Genomic DNA, 7917 nt, shown 5'->3' with positions numbered 1-7917 from the left:
CTATTATTAGTCCAGACAAGACTAACCACGGCTCTGATACTAACTTGTAACACCCTATTTCTAATAAGCGGTAAAACGCGCGAATACATCAGACATATTCTAGAAATAGATGTTACGTCTTCGAATAAACCACAAAACATACATGCATAAAGATCATGTTTACACAATATAGCAGCGGAACATACATATAATTCATAAAACATCTCCAAATATCAACATGATACAATTGTATCCTCCAAATCTCGAATAACAAAATATCTCAACAACTCCGAAATACATAGTCAAAATAAAACAACATGCAAGAACTATCCTAGATCAGAGCCCTAATCTAGACACTTGCATGAAAAAGAGGAACTTCACTCCTCGGCATCATCAAGCAAACAACTAAGCATCCTGCACTCCATCTACCCGTCCATACAGAAAGGTAGGTGGTAAACCACTGAGGGTTAGCATTACATCATCATAATCCACGAAAAACATATATCATGAACATTGGAAATGAAAGAATATATTCAAGAATAACAGTCCATACATATATTCACAAGTATCCACATCACATGCATATTATTCTTTACCATCATTCCAAGTTCATCTCAACAAGTGTATCATACACATATCTCAAATTCACCTTGTCAATCAACAATTAACCCTCAATAATTCAATCCACAAATTACAGTTAGCAATCAATCATAAAACACATTGCAATGCAAGTCAATCCACCAACAGTTTATGCAATGATTCTAGACTCATCTAGATGCATATGGTACCAAATCACCTCAAGGTCGTCACATTCGATACAACAAAAACATCGTACTCACCTCAATTGGATATAAAATCCGCCACCATCAGTCTTGGATATAAAATCCACCACCATCAGTCTTGGATATAAAATCCACCACCATCAGTCATGAATGCATGAACATATGACTCAACTACAAATGCATATGTTCACACAAACAATAATCACCTCACCATCACCAATACTTGTATATATGCAATCATCAACAATTCACCACCAATTTAACATATATACAATCACCAACAACATCAAAAATCACACAACATATAGTTGTCACATATATACACCACCAACAATCAACATTTAACATGTTCAACAAATAACATAACATAAACATGTTCATCACCATTCAATTAGTATATATGCATCGACAACAATTCACCACCACTTGACATATACATACATCATTAATCATCTCCACATAAATCAACATATAGTTGCCACATTTCCACATAATTCCTTACAATTCAAATAGAGGAACAAATACAACATATGATCATAAACATCATATTCATCACTCAACAACCATTCATACATCATCTCATAATCATATTAATCTATTCATAAAGGGTTCATAAGTAATTGGCTCTCAAAAATCATTTTCTACCAAGTTCGGCTCCAAAAATCACAACATTGAAAATAATTGAGTCATCTAACCAAAACCAAGTAAACAAGTTCCAATGCCTCAACTAAGCATACCTCTAGGCCACATATGAGTGCAGTAGAGGATACCTTGGCGTTTCACCGGCCAAATACAACAAATTCATGAAAATCACAAAGTTCGTCTCCCTTTATCACTTTTCACAAAAATTTCCATTTTCAAATCAAAACAAGTTAGATTCATCACATCATAGTTTAAATGCCATTAAACACCTTAGTTGAACTCATAAAACTCAACTTTCAAAGTTTGGAAACAATCCATAAGGTTAAGGCCGACTTAGAAATAGTTATGCGGAATTTTCGTAAAACTTTCTCTAAGACCTCCTTGGAGTATTTTCCTCATAACTCAAAAACCAAAAATCATTTTCAAGTCAAACCAAAGCCTCTGGAAAGCTAACAAAATTATCTACAACTTTCATGTTTACACCGAAAACCAATTCAAAACAGAAACGTGCAAAAAAGACACAAGAACGCGAAACAGGGAGTTCTGTCTTGTGCAACTCGCAACTGCGAGTGATTTACTTGCAACTGCGAGTTATGACAGTCCAGTCTCGGGAAAAACCTCATTTTCACCCCAAAACTCCAATTTTGACTTCCCAAAGCTCAAATTTGATCCCAAAGTTTGTTTAAACATTTCTAAACATGAAAAGACACACAAATGCATATCAAATTTGTCCCAAAACATTCTCTAAACAAAAATCATCATTTGACCCATTTCCCATCAAACTTCAAAAACAACACAAGTTCATAGCAAACTTCATCAATTATGATTACCCAATGTTTTAATCATCAACAACAACACCTCTCAACAACAACAACAACTAAACATCATGAATTCATCAACAATTCATCACAGCAACACTTCATATCATCATTTTTGGACAAAAATGCAAAGCACACATATAACCACAACTTAAGCATGTAATTTCATCATCAACAACTCAATTAACATTTAATTTACATACCCAAACATTGCATCAAAACATGAACACAAATTTACAATCAATTAGGTTCAATTCATCAATTTCACAAAATGGGTAAAAAGAAAAAGATGTGAATTATGGTTGAAATCTAACCCTCTTACCTCTAACACCAAGATTTTCTAACCCAAGCTTCAATTTAGCTCCTAGATGATGAATCCCCTCTTTGCCTTCTAACCCTTGTTGTTGTTCTTCTCTCTAGCCTCTATCTCTTCTCTTCTCAAATGAAATGAAATGAATAATGTTGTAAAACCTAATTTCACCAACAACTAGAGTTTATATATATATGCTCTACTCAATTGGGCTTATCTCTCAAACCTTAATGGGCCTAATCCATTTCTATTCTAACACACAAAATGTTACTACTCACTTAATGGTAAATTATAACACTAACGGTCACTTAATGGTAATTAAAATAATTACTACACCCTCTCTAGTAACTTGGTAAAATAATACTCTTACTAAGCACTAAAATATCCTCCAACAAAATTACCCCTGCTCTCAAAATGACCAAACTGCTCCTAAGTCCAAAATGACTAAAATACCCTTCTACACCGAATTCTACACTTCCAAACCAAAAATACACACAGAGGCAAATAATCACATATAAACACATATAACACACATAAATAAATAATAAAATAAAACTAGCGAAAATCGGGCTGTTACAATAACAAGGTATTAAAAATTGTCAATTGGATAAGCTAATATTTGTTCAAGTGTACAGGACCATAGACAAAATTTGACATCTTAAATAGGTTCTGAATGGACAAAAGAGAGCTACGTAATCAACAAAAAGGAAGCTTAAAGCGTCTGAAGAGAAGTGCTCATGAAGTTAAAAGTGCTCCTGAAGACAAAGTACTCCTGAAGTGATGGCGACATCAGAAAAAAGTTCATTAGAAGCATCTCATCAGAAGCTCAAGATCACCAGAAGCTGAAGTTCATCAGGAGATGCAAAACTTAAAGCTTCAAGGGCTGTTCAATGGATTTTAACTCATCTAAGCATTGCAGAAGACTGGAAATGTAAAGCAACGGTCAATTTGAGAGGATTTGAAGGCATTGGATGCTTATCTTCAAAATGCATTGATAAAGTACAATTGTATGAAGTGTACAACCACTACCTCCACTACTCTGTGTTTGTCTCTGCTACAAGACAAGAAAAACAGCTCTGCTTGCCACGATGTTCTTTCACAATGGAAATGGATTTGAAATTGATCCTTCAGAGGACAACTACCATATCAGGCAAAAGATCATTGGTGATTGATCAAAGCTTCAAACGACTCTTTTTGAAGTGCTGGCAATTTCATAACATCTCTTTCACACCTCTATATAAAGGAGCGAAGACTTAGAGATTGGTATCAGACTCAACAATAATTTGCTAGTGGCAATACTCTGCTGAAATTGTTCTGCATTCAAAGTTCACTTAGAATTTCTGTTTCAAGTTCATATCTTAGAAATTCTTGAGTCTTAAGAGTCTGTATCTGATTTGTATTGTGAACACCACTGATTGTATATCAAATGTTCAATCTCAAACATTTTTCTTTGTAATTCTGTTTTATTAGAAGTCTCTTGCAGTTGTGCTTGACTAATAAAAGTCTCTTGATTGTGTTTAGGAGCATATGAAGTCTCTTGCAGTTGTGCTTGAGCAATTTGAAGTCTCTTGCTAGTTGTAGCAGTGAGCAGTTGTAATCAGATATTACATTATAGTGAACTGTCCTTGGAAGTGCAAGGGGGACATGACTGCTTCCGGTTTGTGGAAGGAACCTGTATAATTGCTTTGCGTCTTTCTTCTCTCTCTCTCTCTCTCTCTCTCTCTCTCTCTCTCTCTCTCTCTCTGTTTTTATCCGCTGCAAGTTAATCCTGAACATCACTTCAGAAGCAGTCTCTATGTGCTTCTGGCCAGTGAGTTTCAGCTTCGGAGAAAATGAAGAAAAAGCTAACACAATTCAACTCCCCTTCTTGTGTTTTTCTCACCTTCACATTGTAGACCTAGAAGAGGAGAAGAAGAAGAAAAAGAAGAAGATGAAGAAGAAGAACATAAAAGTAAATACCAATAAAATAAAGGTGAACTTTTATTCCAAGAACAAAAGATGAATTATTGTGATAGCTAGCTACTCTATTTATAGTCTATAACGACTTAAAACCTAAGCAATACATCACTAGAATGTTCCACAAGAAACCAAGGGCTTTTAGGTCAGAAATAAACTAATAGGTAGCTTGTCCGGAAAGCAAAAGCAACAAAAGGACTAAAGTGGAGCGCGCTTCTTGTATATATTTGTACAAGATCTTCAAATTCTTTGCACAAGATATTTTTGTATGAGATATTCATATTTTTGTCCTCAATCCTTGCACCAGATATTTTTGTATAAGATCTTTTATATTTTTGGCACGAATCATCTCCAATTCTCCTTTCTTTTGCCCCAAGACTAAATCTTTAGAATATTTGTTCCTGAAATATAATAACTTGCAATTGTAGTAAAAGAGTTCTAAAAAGGAAATAAACTTAATTAAAATAAACTCAAATATAAATAAAACGGACTTAAATATTATATTAAAATAACTAAAGCAATCAGGAGCTAAAAATCATCACGAGCTGAAGATCATCAGAAGCTGAGAGAATTGAAGCTTCAAAGGTTGTTCAAATGATTAAATCTTGCCTATCATTGTAGAAGACTTGAAGAATGAAGCAACAACTAATTCAAATGGATTTGAAGGCATTGGATTTTTTTCGTTGAAGAGAGTTGAAAAGGGACAATTGTACGAACTGTACAACCACTACCTCCACTACTCTGTTTTGTCTATGCAACAAGACAAGACCAACAGTTGTGCCTGCAACGATGTTCCTCCAGACTTTGAATGGATTTGAAATTGATCTTTCATAAGAAAATAACCATATCAGGCAAAAGATCATTGGTGATTGATCAAAGCTTCAAATGACTCCTTTTCATGCGTTGGCAATCAGCAACGTCTCTTTCACACCTCTATATAAAGGAGTGAAGACTTGAAGATTTCCAAGAAACTCACAACAATTTATAAGCTCCAAAACTCTGCTCAAATTGTTCTGCATCAAAAGTTCACTTAGAATTTCTTAACCACTTTCATATCTTAGAAATTCTAGAGTCTTAAGAGTCTGTATCTGATTTGTATTGTGAACACCACTGATTGTATATCAAGTGTTCAACCTCAAACATATTTTTTTTATAATTCTGTTTGAATAGAAGTCTCTTGCTTGTGTGCTTGAGCATAGGAAGTCTCTTGATTTAGTTCTTGAGCATAGGAAATATCGTGCAGTTGTGCCTGAGTAGTTTATAGTCTCTTGCTAGTTTTAGTAGTGAGCATTTGTAATCAGATATTACATTTTTTAGTGAACTCTCCTTGGAAGTGCAAGGGTGTAACAGCCCGATTTTCGTTAGTTTTATTTTATTATTTATTTTATGTGTGTTATATGTGCTCTTATGTGATTATTTGCCTCTGTGTGTATTTTTGGTTGGGAATCGTAGAATTCAGTGTTAGAAGGGTATTTTAGTCATTTTGGACTTAGGGGCATTTTGGTCATTTGAGGGCAGTGGCAATTTTGTAATTTTACAGAAAGTTATTTTTTTTAGTGTTTAGTGGAAGTTATTATTTTACCAAGTTACTAGAGAGGGTGTAGTAATTATTTTAATTACCGTTAAGTAACCGTTAGTGTTATATTTTACCGGTAAGTGAGTAGTAACATTTTTGAGGTTGAATTAGAAATGGGTTAGGCCCATTAAGGTTTGTGAGATAAGCCCATTAAGTGAGCCTTTATAAACTAATGTTAGTGAGAAGAGATAGGGTTACAACATTTTCATTTCATTTTTCATTTGAGAAGATAAGAGATAGAGGCTAGAGAGAAGAACAAGTGCAAGGGTTAGAGGCAAGAGGGATTCATCATCTAGGAGCTAAATTGAAGGTTGGGTTAGAGAATCTTGGTGCTAGAGGTAAGAGGGTTAGAATTCAACCATAATTCATAATTTTTCCTTTTTACCCATTTTGTGAAATTGATGAATTGAATCTAATTGTTGTAAATTCGTGCATAATTGTTGTTGTTATGTTTGATAACATGATTTGTGGGATAATTGTGTGTTAGTATGTGAATTAACATGTTGAAATGTAAAAATATGGGTATATTGTGTTCTTGAGTAAATTTGTTGAAAAATGAAGTTGTGGTGTTAAATTGTGCATGAATTCATGTTCATTAGTTGTTGTTATTGATTTGAAACATGTGGTTGTTGGATTGATGCTTTGGGTATCAAAATTGATAATATGAGATGTTGTTGTTGATGAATTGTGATGAATTCATGATTGGTTGTTGTTGTTGAAGTTGTGAGGTGTTGTTGTTGATGTTAGAAACCTTGGGTAATCATAATCTTTGATGTTGTTATGAATTTGTGTTGTTCTTGAGGTTTTTATAAAAATGGGTTGATAATGAAGAAGTTTGATTTTGATGATGTTGAATGAATTAAGAAGCTTGTTTTGGAGGGGAATCATTTTGGGAAGAAAATGAGTTTTGAGTAAAAGTCATTTTAAGAACTTTTACAAAATAAGTCATCTTGGGATGAGTTTGATTAAGTTGTTTTAATGTTGAAATGTGAAGTTTTCAAGTGTGGTTTGTATGGTCTAAGTGTTAGGAATGCATTGGTGAAAACGGAACTGAAATCGGACTAGAAAACAAGATTTTATGCACGAAAACGTAAAATTGCATTTTTGCTGTACTGGTGGAATGACACGACCGTGTGTCTGGATGACACGACCGTGTCAGAGTCCCCTGTAAGGGATCACACGACCGTGTGTCCTGACCACGCGACCGTGTCAGTTCTGCAGAATCCCAAAACCTTGTTTTTTCGTATCTTTGTGTACTTTTAAGCATACCAATGGATTCCAAACACCTAACCTTATTCAATCAATTTATAATTAAGCTTCTAAGAGTATCATAGTTTGGGTCTAACTTGGTTTTGTTTTGGAAATGAATTGGTTTTGCAAAATGATGCCAAGAGACGAACTTCGTGATTTTTGGGAATTCTTCATGTGTGGCCGATGAAATGCTTTTGTAACCTCTACTGCACATATGTGTGACTTGTGAGGATACCTGGCATAGGCAATTGAACTCGTTTACTTGGTTTTGGTTAAATGACCCAATTATTTTCAATATTGTGGTTTTGAGACGAACTTGATTGAAAATGATGTTTGAGAGCCAATTGCTTATGAACCCTTTATGATTAGATTGATATGATTATGAGATGATGTATGAATGGTTGTTGAGTGATGAATATGATGTTTGTGATCATATGTTGTATTTGTTCCTTTATTTGGATTGTAAGGAATTATGTGGAAGTGTGGCAACTATATGTTGATTTATGTGGAAATGATTGACGATGTATATATGTGACAGTTATATGTTGACTGAATAGTGAATATTGTTGGTGATTGTATATATGTCAAGTGGTGGTGAATTGT

The 7917-nt window shown here is 34.2% G+C and overlaps 1 long non-coding RNA gene across 1 annotated transcript; it reads right to left on the bottom strand.

Annotated features, from left to right (window-relative positions):
• Positions 1–97: 97 nt before the first annotated feature.
• LOC146899290 (uncharacterized) lies at positions 98–2683 on the bottom strand. The gene is made up of 2 exons (XR_015024007.1): positions 2544–2683; positions 98–404 (listed from the first exon to the last, which is right to left on the bottom strand). It is a non-coding gene; the product is annotated as an uncharacterized LOC146899290 (long non-coding RNA).
• Between the last annotated feature and the right edge of the window lie 5234 nt (positions 2684–7917).

Source organism: Medicago sativa, chromosome 8, assembly GCF_051527215.1.
Source record: "Medicago sativa cultivar Bolivia chromosome 8, Bolivia_mono, whole genome shotgun sequence".
Classification (NCBI taxonomy): domain Eukaryota; kingdom Viridiplantae; phylum Streptophyta; class Magnoliopsida; order Fabales; family Fabaceae; genus Medicago; species Medicago sativa.
The sequence above is the reverse complement of the archived record's forward strand: the minus strand, read 5'-3'. Positions and strand labels throughout refer to the sequence as shown.